Source organism: Humulus lupulus, chromosome 8, assembly GCF_963169125.1.
Source record: "Humulus lupulus chromosome 8, drHumLupu1.1, whole genome shotgun sequence".
In the NCBI taxonomy this organism is placed as follows: domain Eukaryota; kingdom Viridiplantae; phylum Streptophyta; class Magnoliopsida; order Rosales; family Cannabaceae; genus Humulus; species Humulus lupulus.
Genome location: NC_084800.1, coordinates 47,741,735 through 47,762,687, shown reverse-complemented (window position 1 = coordinate 47,762,687; position 20,953 = coordinate 47,741,735). Strand labels below are relative to the sequence as shown.

Here is a 20,953-nt window from a genome sequence, read left to right as displayed (position 1 = left end):
AGAGAGAGGGAGCCGAGAGAGACAATGAGAGCAGAAATAAAAATGTAGAAAAAAAAAATACAAACTTGAAAAATGGGACAGATCTTGAGCTGAAATGGTCCTGCTCACAACATTGTAAATATTTTCCTTTATGAGTTATTGAAAAAAAAAAATACCAAACTGAATTGACAATGTTTTGCACCAAGTGACAATGTAGAAGAAGAATAAAATTTACCAGTCTTAGAATATCTCCATGTTTCTTATCCTCTGCTTCAACAGCTCTGTCTAGAATACCCCCTGATGTGGCACTAAATGTGGAGAAAAAGAAAATTTTACAAAATTAATTAAGTGAAAATCTGTCAAAAGAACAACTAAATTGAAGAAAAGATGAATTTTGCATAGGTGTTTCATTAAATTGCAGAGTGGGAACTCAAAGGGCTGTCCACAAGGAAATAGAACAAATCCATATAAAGTCAGAACAGATCAAACTCATATGACTTTATTTGATTAGTTATTATAATACTTTTCTAATAGTCTAAACTTCTATGGTGTATAATGTTGATAAACTTCTTCATCAACAGAAGTTTAATGAAATTATACACCATAGAAGAATTCTACTATCATTACAACTGGTTCCTAAATAATCTGAATTAGAAATTTAGTACTATAGTTCTGAGAGATGGAAATTAAGAGCTAGAGAGACTAAAACCAAAATTCAGGAACAGGTTAAAACTGGGGAATGCAATCTTCAATCTGAGAATCAATCCAATTTAAATTCAGTAGTTATCAAATGTTTTCACTGCCATAATCATAGCTGCCACTAAAGCAGAAGATCATATTGACATAAGTAAGTTCATACAACAGATATTTATGCTGAAAAATCTCCAACTCTCTCAAAGTTCAAGCATTACTTGGACATTGTAATTTTCAGCAGGAAGAATTAAATAAATCTTCTATTAATGGCATGATAAAGTAGCAACTGTGAAGATTGTTTAAAGAGAGTTCAAGAGTTAGTTCTGTAAGCTAATTCAGTGAGTGACAAAGAACTAGTGCAATAACAAAGTTTTATCGTGACACACAACTACTTATAACAAGACAGATGATAAGAATATTAGGCCTTCTTTGAGGTTTAATTATTCCATAAAAAATAAAAAGAACTAGTTACTAATTAGGCCTATTATTATTGGCTGAATATATGTCCAATAAGATTATAAGAAATGTACTAGGCATACTAAGTGATTATTATATATATTGCCTAGTGTTCTAGGGGAAGAGGTATAAAAAAAAAAGTTGATTATAAACAAGAGATGCAAGAGAGTAACTTTAATAAAAAGAGAAAATCGTATACAAAGTAATAACATGTTATGCAAACTCCAACAAACAGTTATAAGAATTCAATATTTAGGTTTTCTCTAAGTGGATCAAAATTGAAAACAGCAGCTAAAAAATTCATCTTTTTTTTTTCCAAATAAATTTCATTAAAGTTACAGTTGAGAACTCTAAGTATTGATTTAATCCTGCATAAGACTCCCCATTTCGTATATAACAGTCAACATGACTAGAGTGCAAATATTTAATCAAATATACTTTTTACTTTTCACACTTGTGTTTATTTAGACATCACACGAACAAAGACAGCCAGAAATTTATAGAACATACCAGCACATGAAAATAATGGGTTCAGCGAGGTTTTCCTGCTTTTCAAGTATTGATCCATGACCTCTCCGTGAGACTGAGCCATCCACGACCCTCCGCAAGCCCGAGCCCTCCAACCCCGTCCATAGCCCTATCTGTAAGCTGCATTTGGAGTCTTGATCAAGGTCCTAAAATATGCAAACATAGAAAAACAGTATCTTCATGCACAATTTTCAATAGAAATGAAAGAATATATATTGTACAATTTTCAATAGAAAGGAAGGTCAAAAAAATTTCAATATATATTGTAAAAGCCTTAGATATGCAAGTCATATTTGTTAGCTCAGTTTCACAAATTCATTTAATCATCCCTGGAACAGGCATGTAACGTTTTTTTAGCTAAAACAAAATGTTATAATGGAATTTCAAACTTCATAGTTACAAGTCTTGGCCAAGTCGCTCACAATATAAACCACCAGAATCAGGCAAGATAACTATTAACAACTGTAGTTGTTTGTTGATAAGTATCTTCTTGCATTGCTCATGAACAGATCTCAAAGCCCTCTCAATTTGGTTAGCTGGCCAAGCGCTGCAAGGAATTACTGGCCTAGTTTGGAAGGCCTTCCAAGTATCCAAAATGATAAAAAATGTCAATTATAAACAGTCAACGCAATGTCACAGTAAAAGAGATGAGACAGAATGATCCGGTAACCATACCATTCCCCTATTGAGCCAAGTACTAACCAATTCTAAACAAAAGCGATCATGAATATCTGAATTGATATGCGAGAAGTTCACACATGTCCAAAACTCAACTTGGCCTCCATTGATCATTTTTTATCATAACCCAAAATAAAAAAAAATAAGTCAATGAATCATACCTCTTCTCATACATCATAACAAAATGGAGTTATAAAGATCATTTACTTACTTTATTGGACATATTCCATTGCCCAAATCGAGGATGCTCAGTAGCCTCCCTCCCAGTACCTCTGTATAAAAGCTTCATGAAGAAATATAATAGAATTAGTTCCAATTGAAAGAGTAGAACTCACTCATCAAACGCAAAAGCAAGCACATATTAGAAAAATACCACCGGTGGAGGCAAAACTCGAGCATCAACCATTGTCAAATTGTTTGCAACACTAATTCCAAAATCCTGGACAAGTTCCTGATCATTGTATTTGTTCTGCTTAACAATTCGCCAAATGCTTTCTTCCCTGTCGTTTGGTCTTTGACAGGTTGCCCTCAATAGATTGGTTACTTGCCTTTCATTGAGTTTCTTAGAGTATCTTTGCCCCTCAGCAATTGTAGAAACCTATAACAGATACAACATTTAGAAATATAATCATGAAAATAACTGTTGTCCAATAGAACCTAGCACGCAAAAAAAAATGTTATTGAAACTATGATGGGAACCTCCATGGGTAAGTAAATAGGCTTTGCTGCATTTCCTGCTTGCAGAGCAGGCCATGTCACATATCTGAGTTTGATTTTGTACTTGTCTTGAAAGTAAGTAGCAACTGAAATCTGTGTCATCTTATCATCAAGAGTAAACCTAAAATAAAATATAAACATGTTAGTAAAACAATTTGAAAGTACAGGTAGAGAAGTTTAAATACCACCAAGAAAAATCTTCCCAAATTATTAAAATCAAATAGCAGCACAAAGCACATACCAACATGGAATAGTTAAGGTCATGACATATGCACACTCACTTTAATTTGTTCAGTGGCTCTGTCGATATCCCAGTTGTTATCCAGATTTCCGGATAGCGTTTAGATGGATAGCCTCGGGGAAGCAGAATTATCAAAGTCTTTCACGAAAGGTGACCAGAGCTCGCGAATGGACAGAAAGGCTTCCCCTCTCCCGTTTAGTGACAAGCTTACTCTTTCAAGCAATCGCGACACGGAAGCTCGTCAATTCTCCCGGACTCCCGAAGGGATATCCTTCGGGGAAGGTTCTTCCAGGAGAAGCTCTTCAGGTTACCTTCGCGGATACAGTCCCGTGCCTCGCACGAAAGAAGACCAAGCGGCCGAGTCATGGAGGAGGCATAGTTGGAATGATATCCACCTGACACGCCTGACAGGTCGAGGCCGTACACATCCCAGCACGCCTAAAAGTACCATTTCGCCTACTGTTCCGCTGACAGCCTGGAAAAGACAGCTGCCTTTGTGCATTCCCCATACTTTCATGTAAATATACCCACATAGAGCCTGGTAGCCAGGCGACTACGGTAATTGTATCCCCTATTTATGGCTGGTGTAATTAAGGCTCAGGGGGGCAGAGTGAAACCCTAATCCAAAACCCTAGCTATAAAGACCTCCTCATTTTACGATAGGAGGGGGTCAAGAAATTAGAGAGCAGGAACTCTGCCAAAAATCTCTCTAGCTTCATCTTCTTCAAGAGAACCCGAGAGAAACATTGTGAGTTTGTGAGGGTCTTATACACCAGCCATTTCACTGTAATTCACTACAAGTATAATAACATCGACTCGTGGACTAGGGCTCGTTAACGCCTGAACCACGTAAAAAACTTGTTTGTTTATTTATATTTCTGCACTTCTACAGTTCTTATCTTTTTATTATTTTGTTTGTATTCATTTCCGAAAAACTCGGTAAACATTTTGGTGCTTTCATTGAGAGCTGTAGAGAGTTGTTAGTCAGCTCTTTTTCTGTGTACGATTTTTGTATTCACTCCGTACTGAAAAGATGGTGACTACGAGAAAATCTTCGGTACAGAACGAACCCCCGGTAGCCCAGACCGAAGGAGAAAGTACCCAAGACTCGGACTACCATGGTGAAGACCCGACATCCCGCCAGGATCGGGTCAGCACTGAAGATACGACATACTTAGAAAACGAAGAAGAGTATGTCCGAGACGGTTACTACAAAGACGGCTACTACTACGAGAAGGATCCAGAACTGGTCCAAGTAGCCGAGGAACTGGTGGCCACTAAGGCCAAGCTTGCTGAGCAGGAGCGCGTCTCCAAAAAAATGCAGCGCATGATGGAGCGCCTCCGAGGCAAGCTTGGAGATCTAGGCGACTCGGACGAGGACGCCTCTGTTTTAGGTGGTGCTGATGCTACCATGCCGGATCCAGCCGTTGCTGGACCATCCAAAGCCGCCCCTAACAAGGGCAAAGAAAAAGTTGGGGAGCCTGTGCGCACTAACGCCCCTGCACCTCCTAAAGGCGCGAATCACCAGGCCAACTGCCCCCCCCCCCCCCCCGCGCGTAGAAGGTCTCTGGCGCTCCTAAGCCCAGACGTCCTTCAGCCCCAAGGGGGCACTCTGTGCCTGAAGGGCCCGGTGCTAAGGCACCCAGGCCTAGGGGAAGGAACAACCACCCCAGTGATTCCATCAACCAGGACGGTCGAGCTGCGGACACGCACTCCGAGGATAGCTGGTCCACGGTGGACCTAAGAAGAAGGTTGGAGGCCAAGTATGAAAAGCCCAAAGGAGAAAAGGCCCGGCCTCGCGGAGATGACCTGCAAAATCATCTCAACGACAAGATCCGGGGACGTGACCTCCCGGAGAGTGATACAAAGAGGCTCGAGGAACAGATAGCTGCCTTGACCAAGCTGGTCCGGAAGCAAAGTGGGGCCCTGTCAGACTCTGAGGAGGAAGACCCGGAACCATGTATTCGGAGAATTGCGGAAACTCCCCTCCCGGAGAACTTCAAAATGCCTCATATAGAATTATATGAGGGGAGGACAGACCCGCGCACCCATCTAGCTAAATACAACTAGATGATGCAAGTGGCGCGCGTCAGTGAGGATGCCAAATGCATGTGCTTCTCACTCACCCTTACCAAGTCCGCGGAGGACTGGTGGAAAAGATTAGCTCCCGGATCCATCCACAGTTGGAAGGAGCTACAGTCCGCGTTCAGGAGGCAGTTCATTGCTGCCCGGGACCACGACATGGAGGTTGGTTCCTTAACCAACATCAAGCAACTACCCAATGAGAGCCTCAAAGCTTTCATTCAAAGAATGATGGAAGCTGCTGCTAAGACCAAGGTCAGCGATGATATGAAGCTGATCGCCCTTCAATCGGGGCTTACCGTCGGTTCCCTGCTATGGGGGGAAATGCAAAGGAGACGGGCAGAAACTCTGTCCGAATTCATGTCGAAAGCTCAGGGAATCATCAACCTTGAAGATGCCTACCAACAGGCCTTTGGAGTTCCCCCAGCTCCGACGCCCTCCGTGACTGCGCCGAGCTTTGCTTCGCAAGCTCCCGCACCAGCCCTCACGTTTCCAGGAGCCCAGTTCACTCCAATCGTGTATGGGCCTTCCGCGTCTGCTCAGACGCCGAGTCAAACCCATTTTTCTGGGTACGGAGCCGTACAAACCGGATGTAGTATCGCTCCCGGCCGGTCGCAACCGCAAGCGAAAGGCCCAGAACAAAATCTGAGCCAATCGCGGAATAAATGAGGAGGAAGAAACTCCAACCGGGGGGACCATTCAAAGAAACCCCGGAAGGACTATGAGCCCAAGTTCACGGAGTACACCAGTTTGATAGACTCATGAGAGAATGTCTATCGAGCGACCTGTAATATGGTCAACTACAGGAAGCCCCCGAAAGTGTCTCACGGAGGAAGGCGTCCGCGAGACTCCAATAAAAGGTGTGAGTTCCACGGAGACGTGGGGCACACCACAAACGAGTGCCTTCAACTGAAGGATGAGATCGAGTCCCTGGCAAGAGCGGGACACCTCGGTCAATGGGTGAGGATACCCATAATCTATCCCGGACAGGGAGTAGTTCACGGAGCTGCATTCTCTCCGGGACAGAGGGGGACCGATAGCGCTCCTGGAGCCAGTCACCCCCAAGCTCCTGGATCCCAGTTCTCAGCGCTTCCTGCTCCGACCTCTCCGGCACCCATTGCCATGTTGGCTCCCGGACCCGGAAATCCATATCCGCCTGGCCTTGCTCCGCCATCTGTTGACGGACACGTAGCCACCATTTCCGGAGGACCACACCTTGCCGGAAGTACCCGCAACTCCCAAAAAAGGTACTTGAGGGAGTTAGAACACACCGGGGAGATGTGCGCCTTGGTTCAGTCACCTGCTCAGCGTCCCCGAATGATGGATCTTCCCATCACCTTCACGGAAGATGACGCCCGACATGTGCACTTCCCCCACAACGATCCCCTCGTCGTGGAAGCCCAGATTGCCAATAAGAAGGTGTCACGGATCCTCGTCGATAATGGAAGCTCCGTAAACATCCTCTTCAAAGCTGCCTTCCACGCGATCGGATTGACCGAGACTGATCTGACCCCATGCCCCATCCAGCTTCAGGGGTTCAATGGGGATGCACTCATGCCCTTAGGCAAAATTCAACTTCCAGTCACCCTCAGAGGAGACAGCGACGCTTGTGCCTTCAGGCACTGCACATTCGTGGTGGTCGACTGCCCCACGGCGTATAATGCCATCCTAGGCCGACCGGTCCTAATCGATTTTGGGGCAGTAACCTCGATACGCCACTTATGTTTAAAGTTTCCATGTGACAACGGGCGTATCGGCACCCTCAGAGGGGACCAACGAAGTGCACGAAGCTGTTATAACGTCTCCGTCCGATCCGTCTACACGGTCCAGGAGGCGACTGTTGCCGCTCCTTTGGCGGAGAATCTGCCAGAAAATTGGGGTGCCCAAGGGGCATATGTTGACGAACTCGACCCTAGATTGGGGGTCGAGAGGGCGATAGAGCCGATGGAGGAAGTCGAGGAGGTGATCCTCAACTCGGAAGATCCCACCAAAGTCATTCAGGTGGGGAAAAACCTTCCATCGGCCATTCGAGAAAAGATCGTGGCCACTGTGAAGAATAATCAGGATATCCTGGCATGGTGCCACGCCGATATGACGGGGATTAATCCTAATGTTGCGTGCCACGCACTCAACATCGACCCATCTGCAACTTCCGTTCGCCAAAAGAGGAGGCCGTTAGACCCAGTGAGGGCCGAAGCAGTCAAAGCTGAAGTGGACAAGCTGATGTCCATAGGCTTTCTCCAGGAGTCACACTATCCCGTGTGGTTGGCCAACCCGGTTCTGGTCCCGAAACCCAATGGGTCCTGGAGAATGTGTATTGACTTCATGGACCTAAACAAAGCCTGCCCAAAAGACTGTTTCCCTCTTCCGCGAATCGATCAAATGGTAGACGCTACTTCCGGGTATGAACTCTTATCCTTCATGGATGCATACTCCGGGTACAACCAGATCAAGATGCATGTCGCGGACCGAGAACACACCAGCTTCCTCACGGACAAGGGTGTCTACTGTTACGTGGTCATGCCTTTCGGTTTGAAGAATGCTGGGGCGACATACCAGCGCCTAGTAAACAGGATGTTCAAGGACCAGCTGGGGAGGAATATGGAGGTGTATGTAGACGACATGTTGGTAAAATCCAAGACCTCCGGGGACCACAGTGACGACCTTGAGGAAGCTTTCGCCGTGATCCGAAAGTACGGAATGAAACTGAATCCGAAGAAATGTACTTTCGGGGTCTCGTCGGGGAAGTTCCTCGGTTTCATTGTCAGCTCCCGTGGAGTGGAGGCCAACCCTGAGAAAATTCAGGCGTTCATAGATATGCCTTCTCCCCGAAAGCATAAGGATGTCCAAAGCGTTACGGGAAGGATATCTGCTCTCAGCCGCTTCGTATCTAAGGCCACTGAAAAATGTGTCCCCTTCTTCAATGTTTTGCGAGGAAACAAGAGGTTCGAGTGGACCCCCGAATGCGAAGCAGCCTTCCAACACCTCAAGGAACATCTAACTCAAGCTCCCATAATGTCCAAACTTATCGAAGGAGAGGCGTTGTTCTTGTACTTAGCTGTGACCAAGCATGCCGTAAGTGCCACTCTCGTCCGGGAAGACGGCCGTCTCCAGCTCCCTGTGTATTACGTGAGCAAGAGGTTACTGGACGCCGAGTCCAGATATTCAATGATCGAGAAACTCTCCCTCTACTTACTAATCGCTTCGCGGAAGCTAAGGCCCTATTTCCAGGCACACACCATCAGAGTACTCACCAACCACCCTCTCCGACAAGTCTTGCAGAAGCCCGAGTCTTCTGGCAGATTACTTAAATGGGCCATGGAGCTGAGCCAGTTTGACATCCACTACCAGCCACGTGTTTCCATAAAAGGTCAAGCTCTCGCGGACTTTATGGTGGAATGCTCAGGAATGAATGACCTCCCGGAAGATCCTGTCCCGGAACTTCCCACCTGGAAGGTCTATGTAGACGGAGCCTCAAATGAAAAAGGAGCTGGAGCAGGGGTTATCCTAATTTCTCCCCAAGGACATCAGCTCCAAAGCGCCATCCGTTTCGCGTTCCCAGCATCCAACAACGAGGCAGAACACGAAGCCATGCTAGCTGGATTACAACTGGCCAGGGAAGTCGGAGCCCAAAAAATCGAAGTATACAGCGACTCCCAACTTGTGGTAAACCAAATATCCAGAGAATACCAGACGAAAGGCGAAAAAATGTCTACCTACGCGTCTCTCTCCCGCGGCCTCCTGCAGCATTTCAAAGGCCACCAAATCCGCCAGGTCCCCCGGGACCAGAATTCACTTGCGGACACACTGGCCAAGCTTGCAACAGACCCAGAAATTGAACAATACGGCCTAGTGCCCATCGGGCACTTAGAAGCGCCTAGTACCGAGACACGGAGGGTAAATGCCATCATCGACCATTCCCATTCCTGGATAGGACCCATCCTCAGATTTCTCACCACCGGAGAGCTCCCCACTGATAAAGCTGACGCAAGAAAGCTCCAATATCAAGCTCCCCGATACGTGGTTATGGATGGAAAGCTTTACCGCAGGGGGTTGTCCATACCCTTCCTTAGGTGTGTTGCCAGAACCGAAATCAGCACCATCATCCATGAGATTCACGGGGGCTTCTGTGGCGACCATACCTCCGGGCTGAGCCTCTCCAAAAAGATCCTTCGTCAAGGATACTTCTGGCCCACCATGAAGAAGGATTGTGTGGATTATGTCAGAAAATGTAAGCAGTGCCAGAGGTACGCCAAGGTTCCGCGTGCGCCGCCTACAGAAATTACCTTAATGACCAGCCCTTGGCCGTTCGCCGTTTGGGGCATTGACCTAGTAGGTTCCCTCCCAACTGGAAAGGGTGGAGTGAAGTATGCCATAGTCGCGGTAGACTACTTCACCAAATGGGCTGAAGCTGAACCTATGAACACGGTCACCTCTAAGAAAGCACTGGACTTTGTCATCAAGAATATAGTGTGTCGTTTCGGGCTTCCGCGAAAAATTGTGTCCGACAACGGAAAGCAATTTGACAGTGAGCATTTCACGGACTTCTGTGCTTCGCATGGAATCATCAAAAGCTTTTCCGCAGTCGCCAGACCTCGAGCCAATGGGCAAGTGGAAGCAGTGAACAAAATCTTAAAGACCACGTTGAAGAAAAAACTCCAAGCATGCAAGGCTCACTGGCCGAAAGAGCTTCCGCGAGTACTTTGGGCCTATCGCACAACAGAGAGAACTTCGACGGGGCACACACCTTATTCCATGACCTTCGGTTGCGAGGCCGTCATCCCAGTAGAAACTATGATCCCCTCTCACAGGCAGGACACCTACGACCTTACCCGGAACCACGCCCTTCTCCAGGAGTCCCTGGACATGATCGAAGAGCTCCGGGAGCAGTCGCAGGTCCAACTAAAAATGTACCAAGGCAAGATAGCCCGACACTTCAACACAAGAGTCCAGAGCCGTACATTCGAAGTTGGGGACCTTGTCCTACGGAGAGTATTTCCTGCTACGCAGGATCCGGGAGTGGGAGTCCTCGGACCCAACTGGGAAGGCCCCTATGAAGTCCAAGAAAAAGTGGGCCATGAGACGTATCATTTAAAGAGACTCGACGGATCTAAAGTCCCTCGCGCCTGGAACGCGGAGCACCTCCGCCGTTACTATCAGTAGGCCCCGGACTATCTAGTCCGAAGTCCTTGGTAGACGTAGCCAAAATGTAAAATATGGAGATAATCCTCCCAGCTGTAAAACGCATGCCTAACAGGCTAATTTAATAAAACACGGAGAAATTCACTCCGCTTTTACTGCATTTTTATCCCTTTGTTCCAAGCTGCGTTTTAACAAGTGACCACGCGGTCCGGAGACGTCTGGACCCCACGCTCACTTGGGGGGGTATACATGGCTAAGGCATAGCCATACGCCCCTTGAACAAAACATACAGAGAACACCACTTATGTGTTAGCATTGTGTTTGAAATTTTTAAATTGTTAAGCTTAAGTTGATTTGTTGCCATGAACATAAATGCATTACGTGTCATATGTGCCTTATGTGGTTATGTGAAAATTGCCATGCAAATGTCTGCCATTATGCATCATGAAAATGATCTCCTGTGTAGCCCAGCGATGAATAGGACTGGGGATTGAGGCACATTCAGAGAGCTACGCCTAAACACCCCCAACTCCCTGACAAGTCCTTCGCAGAATACTCCGCGACCACTGTAAAGATTTGCTTCGCAAGTTTCAGCTCCAGGTCTCATAAAGTAATGAATAGCGAGATCCGCGACCGCTGTAAGCTTTGCTTCGCAAGCTCCAGCTCCGGGTCCCGCAAGGCGAAAGATGGCAAGATTCGCGACCGTTGTAAGCTTTGCTTCGCAGGCTTCAGCTCCGGATCTCACAAAATAATGCATGGTGAGCTCCTCGACCACTGCAAGCTTCGCTTCGCAAGCTTCAGCTCCAGGAGCAGATATGATCGATCCCCCAATTACAGCAGGCCTTGCTTCGCAAAGCCCCTGCTCCGGGATCGCACATGGTAGGCGTGGCAATTTCCCCGACCGCAACGAACCTTGCCTCGCAGGGCTTCATGCCAGGTCCCTGAAGTTGGCCACCATGAGGTTCGCAACGACAGTTAGTTTTGCTTCGCAAAGATCTAACCCTAAGTCTAACGACGCTCACCAAAAGAACTCCCGTTCCGGCACCATGGAACGGCTCACCTTAGCAATCCCAGCAAACAGTATAACTACAAGTCCCGGGATTGGCTATTTGCCTTAGGAAAGCTGAAATACGGTGAAAGGAGTCTGGCCGTTGGAACCAAGAAACCTTCGTAACCTAGAAACTATGTGGGAAAAGACATTAGCCGTTGGAGCTTCAAGTTGGAAATGCATAGGTTCTGGCCGTTGGAACCAAAACCTCATACGCCCCTACAGCAGTTTCTACCGTATAAAAGTCTACCCTAAATGCAAAGTTAAACAAAGAGCTCGGCAGAAAAGGAAAGAAGAATGCTATAATTATGGCAAATATGTCTGCAATGAGAAAAGAGTACAGGGAGCTTCGCCCCAAAGAAAAATACAAATGAAAAATAATAATCAGTAAAGAATATTTTTTACAAAAGATAAGACCCCTTCAAGCACTGGGGGTGGCAGCGGCATCCACGACCGGGGTCTCGGAGACAGCGGTTTTAACTGGGGCTGGCGGAGTCAGTTCATTGGAAGATGGAACGTCATCAATGGCAAGTTCAGAGGTCCCCGCCTCTTCGGGATCTTCTGCCTCAGGGACTCCAGCAGGCTCGTCGATGTTATAAGTCTGGACGTACACCTCTGGGCTTTGCTCCCACGCCTGTATCTTTTCCCTCATGGCGGCGGCGTCCTCTCCCAGGTAGCCTACTACCTCCGGGTTTATTTTCCAAAGTTGGTGCATGAGGACCACGTGGGATAGATTAATCGTTCTATTTAGCACCACCTCGGCATTTTCCTTCTACTTCAAGCGCTCCGCCTCAGAGGTCGCCAGCTTTGCTTCCGCGACAACCAATTGAGCCCTCAGTTTTTCCCGCTCGGCCTTGGATGCATCCCGCTCTCCCTTAAGGGAATCAATCTCCTTGCGCTGCACCCTATTTTGATCCAGCAAGGATTGCTTCTCGGTCAAATGCCCCCTGACAGTAAATTGCAAGGCTCCAATCTGTTTATCCTTCTCAGCAAGCCCCAACTCCAGCATAGACGCGAGATCCTTGCTCGTCTTGTGATCTTGCTCCTCCTCGTGCAGCTTATTCTGAAGAATGGCGTATTCCTCGTTCTGCTTAAGGAGGAGATCGTTTTTCGATTGCAAGCGGGCATCCAGGGTGTCCTTCTCCCCCCTGGCCTGGGATAGCTCTTCCTGGAGCTTGGAGTTCTGGGCCTTCAAGTCATCCAACCGCTGCTTGAACTCATTCTCCACGCTGGCCCGGTACTCTTGATATTTGGCAAGATATTTCTTATCCGCCTCTTCCTCGGCCGTGCGCCGGGCCTGGCTAATCTTCTCCATAGCCTCCCCCTTCATGCCCTCGACCTGTTGGGTCAGTTTCTACTTCTCCGCCTCCAAGGCCTGGCGACCCGCCTGGCTCTCCTCCAGCTGAACCAGAATTGCACCCACCTCCCGGAACGAGCGTTCCGCGATAAGAGAGGCCTGCAAGGAAAAACAGCAGAATAAGTTAAGCAGAACCAAATGTACTAAGACCAACGACCCCAGAACACAGTAACTGATAGCTCACCCCAGTAAGTTGCTGCTTTACGGCATGTGTCAGCAACAGCGGGTCCTTACTGCTACTGATGGCCCATTTCTCATAATTGAGCTCGCACAAGCTCAAGGCCATGTATTCCATCATCTCCGCCCCGAACGGCGCCAAAGCACGCCCGAGTCTAGGCACCAGCCTCTTCTCCAAGGCTGGGCCATCCAGAACCGCTCCAGCCGGGTGAAGGGATCTCACCCCTTCTGCAAGCTCAGCTCTCTTCACGGCAGACAGGTTGTCTGCCCTTCCCTGAGTAACAGCCTTCTCGGCCTCCAACTGCCTCTTCAAAAAATTATCAGCCCGTCTTACACCCTCCAGGAGGGCAGCGGAGAAACGGGTTGGTTTCTGAGGGAATTGGAACTTCAGGCCAGGCTGAGGAAGGCTTGTTTGTTGAGAAAGTGGAAGAGAAGGAGAAGAAGGAGACCCCGGAAGGGTGGACTCCCTTTGGACTGGAGGAGGAGGTAAACGGGGTATTAGGGACGGTAGGGAAGACACTACCGCCCCGGTTTGTTGTTGCTGCTGGTGTTGCTGTTGTTTTTGCTGCTGCGGTGGCGGAGGTGATTGCCTTTGTTGTTGCTGCTGTTGTTGCTGTTGCTTTTGCTGCTGCGGTGGCAGAGGTAATTGCCTTTGTTGTTGCTGCTGATTTTGCTGTTGTTTTTGCTGCTGCTGCGACGATGGTGGTTGTCTTTGCTGTTGCTATTGTTTTTGTTGTTGTGGTTTCTGCTGGGTGACAGTAGTCTGGCAAGGACTGCGCGTAGCCCGGAGGTCTCTATCACCTCTGGGAGAAGAATGTCTGAGGCGTTTCTTCTTGTCGCCCTCAGCCTCTCCTCCGGGGCACTTGCTCGTCCCGGTCGTCTTTGCGGGGAACACAAGCCCTTCCCCGTCGCTGCTACTACTCGAGGCCACCATGGTCTCAGAAGGCCCCTTGGCAGGAGACCTATCCACCACCGAAGACACTTGCGCCTCGCCACCTGTCTTCTTGGATGTGGCAGCTTTACCTCCCCTACCAGCTCTGGCTTTTCGTCCTTTCCCCTTGGACGAGTCTTGGCTGGTGGCGGCCTTCTTGATAAGTGAGGTGACTCTCCCCAACATCTTTGCTTCGGGATGTTCTGCAAGCAATGCACGAAGCAAAGTTAACCAACCAGCAAACGATGTGAAGAAAGATAAGCAGAAAACAAAACATGCAACAACATAAAAGCGCAAACAAGTCCACCAGCGGGGAACAAGAAACAAGCAGGAGAAAAGTTTGAAAGGGACGACCATGCACGAGAAACGTGGATGGCCTTCCCTGAGCAAAACAAGACCTCGCTTCCTGCTCCAGGAAACTCCCGTGCTCCTCGAAGTCCGGGAATAACATGCTGAGGGAAGAAGGGTCAACCATGGTGACACCTTCTGGCAAACTATCTTCACTCAAACACCCGAGGAGCTCATCTACCCTATCGCAATATCTGTCAAAGGGTATCCTACGCGGATCTAGCCTAAGGAAGCGGGGATCGAACCCTATCTGAGAAGTCCGGGAAACCTTAGGCAGGCTGGGGGTGTGGATCAATCGAAAGCCAGTCTTACCTTTCCCGGAAGTACCAGCTCCCGGAGTCCCTTCATTGGGGTAAGCTGCAGCATAGCGAGCCTCAATTTCTTCTCCCTCTGACTGAGGGTCGGGGAACCTCTCCACCCAACTGGGGGATAAATTATTCTCGTCCTGGGCCGCCTGACAGATCACCTTGGACAGCTTCAGGGCAATCTGCTCCCGGACGTCAGCTGACACCTGACTTTGCCCCCTGCCACTCACTGGCTCAATATTTTGGAACGAGGCGAGTAGCCCATACTCCCTCAAAGATTCGGAGGTCACAAGTCCTTCCACCTTCAGCTCTTCCTCCGAGAGCCCCTCGTAGAAGTTTGACCTCCTTATCATTTCCGCACAGCGAGGTGTCCGCGGGACGGCTTCTGCAGAATCCAAACATGGGTGTTAGAGATCCTCCCGGAAGGCAAACCAAGCGTGAAGAAACAAAGCTAGAAAAGAAAGGAAGGAGCACTTACCAGGAACTTTGAAGTCCAAAGACAGAGCTGGCACCCTCTTCAATGGGAAGCCAGTCGTCAGGAACCAGTACTCCCGGAGATCTGGAACCCTCGCGGTATGACAGGTGGGACACATCACGTCCGGATACCTCTCCAGCCTATAAAACCCCACCTTGTCTGCATGACCTCTCATGGGTTGAGACTTCAGCCCATAGAAGTATAGCACCTCCTCCGGGGTAGGGGCCTCCAGGTCCCGGGACTTGCAGAAGATATACCACCCCGCTAGAAGCTTGTAGCTGGGGGGAATCAACTGGAAGGGGGCAATCCCCGCCTTCACGCAGAAGTTGGCAAAATAACTTCTTAGGGGCAAATGTGCCCCACACACTATGTGTGCCCAGCTCCAGGCACCAAAACCCTCGTGACTCTGGCTGGCAGATTCACCCAGCACCGACAGACGGTGCCACATCAGGCCCGGGATGTTCTTCAGGCCCGCTTCTGAGGAATACAGCTCCAGCATGCCGTAGTTCCTGAACAGGTTCGGCTTCTGGTCCATCTCCCAGATGGAACTGTTGATAATCGGTGGGCTAGCCGTGGCCACCTTAGCTTTTGTTTTCTCCTTTGCGCCGGCAACAGGGGAACCCTGCTCCTGGGCAGATTCAGCCTCTACCGCAGCAATGACTTGTTCCTTTGAGGTGTTCGTCACTAAGCAAAAGAAACAAAGAAGAAAACACTCCAAGCAGTCCGCACCCTTGTCATACCCTAACGACATTACAGGCGTCGGGGAGACCCTCCCCGAAAACTGCTTGGAGAGGCTCCCACCGAGCTTGCCGAGGGGTTGGCATCATGCCACCCGGATGACAGCAAGGAACCAGATTCAAACTTCGAGCCTAAGCCCGCCGAGAGAAATGTTTTCCCAGGGAAAGACACCCTAAAGGCGTTCACGCTTATGCCCTAAAATAATAAACCAGGACAGCACAAGCAGACGAAAAACACCTTTCCAAGAGCAAATCGGCAAAGCATGCAAAGAAATGACTTATCGACTCACATCAATCGCATGTCTATCAAAGCCCTATTCACGCATGCATATAGACGACACCGGCAGAAAACTCAACCCTAACAACTACCAACAATCTAAGGTTTGGAAGGAAAGAGCAAAGTAGAAATACTTACTGGTGTTCGGGTAGTTGAAGATTGAAGGAGTAACCGGGTCACTGCACCGCACGATCACGTGAAGTAAAGGCTGCAAAGACAAATGACGATTCAAACCCTGAACTTCGGCGAACAAACCCACTGCCAAATCAAAAGAAAAGTTTCTAGATTCCTTACCAAAAGAAGTGGCAAATTCGAAGGAAAGGAAGCTTGGGAGCTTGAGAGTTCGAAGATTTGGGAATCTGAAAATCTGAAAGATCGAGAATTTGAGAGCGTAAAGAGGAAGAAAGGTCCGTTCCCTCGTTTTTATAGCAGGAACGAAGTCCTTTCGAATTCTACAAATGGACGGTCCTGATCTTCCCATACCGCATGCATCAGATCCGACGGCTGGAGATGAAGCGCCAGTCCTATTTATGACTCCTCGGATGGGAATAAAGTATTTATTTCCCATCATTATACCATCTCGGGCCCGGTGTACCATTAAATACCGTCAAATCACTACTCAGATGCCTGACGCACGCATACTCAGCCAGTCGCCTCACGCACACGTCTTGGTCACAGAGCCATTCCCGGCATGACGCGTGGCCCTTGCCACACTTGAGTACTTGAGTTCAAACAGAAGAAATTTCCTTTCTTTTTCATACTAACACTCAGGCGGGAAAAAGGAACCCTTCCAGGAACACAGGAGGTGACCCCTCGCCTAATCTAGAAACCAGAATACCCGGAGGGCTGTACAAGCTCCCGGACCTCTCAAAGCTCCGTGACCTTGGGGGGTAAATGTTATCCAGATTTCCGGATAGCGTTTAGATGGATAGCCTCAGGGAAGCAGAATTATCAAAGTCTTTCACGAAAGGTGACCAGAGCTCGCGGATGGACAGAAAGGCTTCGCCTCTCCCGTTTAGTGTCAAGCTTACTCTTTCAAGCAACCGCGACACGGAAGCTCGTCAATTCTCCCGGACTCCCGAAGGGATATCCTTCGGGGAAGGTTCTTCCAGGAGAAGCTCTTCAGGTTACCTTCGCGGATACAGTCCCGTGCCTCGCACGAAAGAAGACCAAGCGGCCGAGTCATGGAGGAGGCATAGTTGGAATGATATCCACCTGACACGCCTGACAGGTCGAGGCCGCACACATCCCAGCACGCCTAAAAGTACCATTTCGCCTACTGTTCCGCTGACAGCCTGGAAAAGACAGCTGCCTTTGTGCATTCCCCATACTTTCATGTAAATATACCCACATAGAGCCTGGTAGGCAGGCGACTACGGTAATTGTATCCCCTATTTATGACTGGTGTAATTAAGGCTCAGGGGGGCAGAGTGAAACCCTAATCCAAAACCCTAGCTATAAAGACCTCCTCATTTTACGATAGGAGGGGGTCAAGAAATTAGAGAGCAGGAACTCTGCCAAAAATCTCTCTAGCTTCATCTTCTTCAAGAGAACCCGAGAGAAACATTGTGAGTTTGTGAGGGTCTTATACACCAGCCATTTCACTGTAATTCACTACAAGTATAATAACATCGACTCGTGGACTAGGGCTCGTTAACGCCTGAACCACGTAAAAAACCTGTTTGTTTATTTATATTTCTGCACTTCTACAGTTCTTATCTTTTTATTATTTTGTTTGTATTCGTTTCCGAAAAACTCGGTAAACACCAGTAATCTTATAAGTCCTTGTATTCTACAAATGACTGCATGCTACTTTAACCCCTTTCAAATTTTTCTTTAGCTGCAACAGTAAAAATAGATATAAATTTCTTTTAATAATGTTAATAATAGATAAGAAAATCACCAATATCCAACTTAGTAATATGCAAGAACCTGGAGCCGGACTTGATCATGCAATGGCCTTAGATCGTCTCTCACATTAAAGTTTTTGAAAACGAAATCAGATACCCTTATAGTTTCATAAATAGCCCTTGCTGAAACATCTACAACAATTGGATAAGGTAGTTCAGAAAAAGAAACGTCAGTCCACTTGGTGAAAACCATCTAGATAACAAAAATTGTTGTAGGGCATCACATAACATCTTCCATATTAGATTTTAGCATCTTACTAGATTATGTGTGAACCGACATTAAATTGCACAAACGACGACCTTACGCCATCAGGTGGTGCACCATATGGTGCCTTGTAACAATATAAGCATAAAAGAGTAAACTAGCTAAAGGAAATACCAATGTTAAGAGAAAGCCCCAACTGAATTGGCCTCAAACTTTGATAGTACCCTTTCCAATAGATTATGCCATCTGCAAGCTTACCAGGACGCCCCGGTGTGAGGTGAAAAAATGACCTCCCAACAACAGTATACCTACAGTTAAAGATATACATACACTCAAGCCATCAACTAAAAAAAACTCAGCACTTTTAACAACATACAGAGTACATTATTATCAAGTTACATAACATATACAAACCAAAATAAACTACCAGGCACTAAATTTTCAGATGAAAAAAAATAGTAAAGCAGTAAGAAAATTTTATAAAGAATAGCATTTTGTTCTAAAGCCTGAAGGCAATATTGAATTACTGATCCGATGGATCTCCTCTGAGAACAACATCCAGTGCTTGAATTGTCTCTTGAGGAGCATCAAGTTGCTTGCTCTGTAAAAATGGTCGCAGATGATGTAAGTCTGGCTTCGAAGAAAACTTGATGGTCACCTTAAATTCACATTCCCTACGGCTAATTAAGGGAAAAAATATCAAATCAGAACAGAGTACATAAAAATGAAAATAGTATTACTCAAAATGTCAAACTTAATGTAGTATATAATACCTCCTGGTACTAGAGCTTCCAGTTTCTCTATCATTGTCAGACAATTTTATAATAAATTCTTTGGAGGAAAATGGCAACTCCCCAGCAGTGTAGATAGACTTCCCGCCATCATAAGCAACTCTCAGATTAGCCAAATGAGAGGCACGATAGAGAGTATCTAGCTGTTTGATAATGTCACGGTTTACCTTCTTTGATGTTACTTCAGGACTTATCGATACCTGTAAATATATTTAGTAAATATAATTAGCTTTAGGGATCTGAAAACGACAATGTAATAAACGACAAGTTGCCTTCTTTGATGTTACTTCAGGACTTATCATTTTACTCATATATCTCACTGAAGCATTCCATCAAACACTTATTATGCATAGGTTTAGCAAAGCTTATTTTTATATAACAAGACCAATTTAAGCAGTCAAACTAAACAAAATTTACAGATAAATTGACACAAACATCAAATAACACAAATACACTCGATACATACAAGTTTAGCATACATACAAACATTCATTTATATTCCAAAACACACCATATTTAAACATAGAAACAAAGATCACTATTATCATGGTTGTAATAATAAAATTAACAAAGAGAACATTAATGATGAATCATTGATCAGTCATGAAAAAAAAGAAAGAGAAATTGAAAGAAAAATGGTACTTACAGTGAGGATTAGGGTTATAGTTGTAGAAATAGATGAGTGAAGATGGATAAATAAAGATGAAGAACTACATACCCATGCTGATGAGAGCTTGAAATTGAGATAGTGATTGCCAGAAATTGAGGAGCAATGGGAGAAATGTGAGAGAGAGATGGAGATGTCGAGAAATGGGAGATAGATACCAAACGTAAGATTCTCAAATCTACCAACGCCATTGTTGACTGTGTACAGAGCTTTCTCTTACTCTTTCTCTTTTCTCTTCTTAATTGAGACTAAGTATGAATAAAGTTGAGCTTTTTTCTCATATTTTCTCGGCAACCAAACAAATAGAGAAAGAAAGAGATAATTTACTTGAGAACATCGTACGGTCACGAGCGAAGCAGAGACAGGGGTCTTTCAAAAGGCTCATATTCTTGTATAGACTGTCAGCCTCATCTTCGACAAGGGTTTCGCTGAAGTAACCCTTGGTGGTCAATCGGTTGATGAGGGCTGTCCATTCGGGCCAGGGGTGACGAGAGTCTTCGGCGCTGTTTAAGCCGGTGACAGTATCAACGGCAGCAGAGGAACAGTAGCAAGGATTGGGATTTGGATTGTGAAGGAATAAAGGGTTTCGTCGAGTTGATAATGGAAGGGTGTAATAGGGATGGAGCTTCGTGTGAAAAAATATTTAGTGTGAAAAAAAATATAAGTGGCGGGCTCCTAAATAAGTTACCGCCCTTTTTTTTCCCACATATATATATAACTATACCATAACCCTTTTTAAATAGTATTATAATGATGTGTTATGGTAATGGGTGTTTGGTGTAGTGTCACTTTGGGCAACACCTTATTTGGTGAGATTATCACTTGAGCGGGCTTGAACATCAAATGCCATTTGCAACTCTTTTCCAGCGGCATCCCTCGATACACCCTTTTTTGCCTTGGTGATCGAGGCGTTGTAGCATTCTTTCGCCTCTAGCTAGTTTCCCAGTATGCATCCTACTCCTGCGTCTGTTGGGAATTTCATGGCGACGTGCCATACAGAAGTGTCGGCTTGAAGGTCATCTAGAATAGGTCTCCCTATTACGGTATTATACGCCGAAGGAAAATCAACCACTATAAAAGTGGTGAGTAATGTCCTGTTAGCAGGTGCGGTACCTGCTGTGACTGGGAGTCTAATTGACCCTACTAGGGCGAGCCCTTCTCCAAAAAAACCATAAATGGTTTGGTTGCATGGCTCTAGGTCCTTGATGG

General features: G+C 46.6%; 1 pseudogene; it reads right to left on the bottom strand.

Annotated features, from left to right (window-relative positions):
- Nucleotides 1–765: 765 nt before the first annotated feature.
- On the bottom strand, nucleotides 766–19,935 carry LOC133795362 (protein argonaute MEL1-like; annotated as a pseudogene).
- Between the last annotated feature and the right edge of the window lie 1,018 nt (nucleotides 19,936–20,953).